Here is a 1179-nt window from a genome sequence, read left to right as displayed (position 1 = left end):
TCCTTTTACCCAGAATTAACCAGAAGGAAGCCAGACCTAAAAATAAAATGGGACTTATCAACACATTTTGGGAAGTTTGGTGATGGCCAAAGCTGTGCCATTTTAGGATGTTTATAGTCTTAGAATATTATTCTAAACTTTGTAATTCTGACAGTGTGAAAATACATCATGCATTTTTAATAGTCCTTATTCCACTTAGAATATTATTGGGCACTATCTTATTATGTAAAGAATCAATTCTATACTTACCTGGAAGGGAAGGGACCATGATCACACAGGTGCTTTTCCCAAGGCGAGGCTCATCCATTGCACTTGGGATGTACTGACCCCTGCGATTTCCTCAAATCTGGGAAACTCAACTGTATTATTTGTCATAATGGAGGCCTGAGTTTTGCTCTCCCTTGGAAAGAAAAAACAAAAAGAATCACTTTTATTTCTCTGTTGGTGCTTGGACCTATGCTCAGGAATCCCCATAAGAATTTATTCTGACCACGTTGCCCAACTGAGAGAGGATGCCTGGAGGTTTGTCCATTGGTCCCTTCTGGATTTGTGTTGAAGTTCCCTTTACATTTTCCGATGTCAAAACGTAGGCACTCACTACAATGTAGTGTAACCATGAAAAACAATAGCTATTGTCTGGGCTGTCTGAGTCCTTGTCTCGAATCACTGGATTTGATAGTTATAAAGAGCATAAGCATGCAGGGACATGGGAACTATTACATATTTTTACAGAGATTGTGATTCAGTATGATCCTTTTTATCAGGTTCCATGAATAGATGAAAGTGTGAGTGAGTTTAAACATACACTTTCAGATCTTTAATGATTTTGAGAAGAAAAAAAAAAAACATAAAAAGCAGTGAAGATTAAGATACCTGTGGGATAAAATCAGTGTTACCAACATATCAATGTATAAGTTCCAGGAGAAGAAAAACAAAGTAAAAAGAAGAAATAATAGTATAACCTCTAAAACTCAGTGGCATTATTTTACACATGTGGAAGTTTAACACGTTAAGACAAATAAGAAAATTTTAAATATTTTAAAAATACGTAAATATCTGTAACAAAATGTATCTATAACTTTCCAGAAATATTAGTGACATTCCATAATAGCCATTGATAAAACAAAGCGCATGATATGAATAATGTATCTTTCTAGGAGCACAGGCAAATAAAAACGA

General features: G+C 35.0%; 1 non-coding gene across 1 annotated transcript; it reads left to right on the top strand.

Annotated features, from left to right (window-relative positions):
• Positions 1–241: 241 nt before the first annotated feature.
• LOC121147641 lies at positions 242–406 on the top strand. The gene has a single exon (XR_005882455.1). It is a non-coding gene; the product is annotated as a U1 spliceosomal RNA (small nuclear RNA).
• The last annotated feature ends 773 nt before the right edge of the window (positions 407–1179 follow it).

Source organism: Ochotona curzoniae, unplaced genomic scaffold (genome assembly GCF_017591425.1).
Source record: "Ochotona curzoniae isolate NIBS_2020 unplaced genomic scaffold, NIBS_Ocur_1.0 scaffold_4506, whole genome shotgun sequence".
NCBI classification, from domain to species: domain Eukaryota; kingdom Metazoa; phylum Chordata; class Mammalia; order Lagomorpha; family Ochotonidae; genus Ochotona; species Ochotona curzoniae.
Note: the sequence above shows the minus strand (reverse complement) of the source record. Positions and strands in the feature narration are given on the sequence as shown.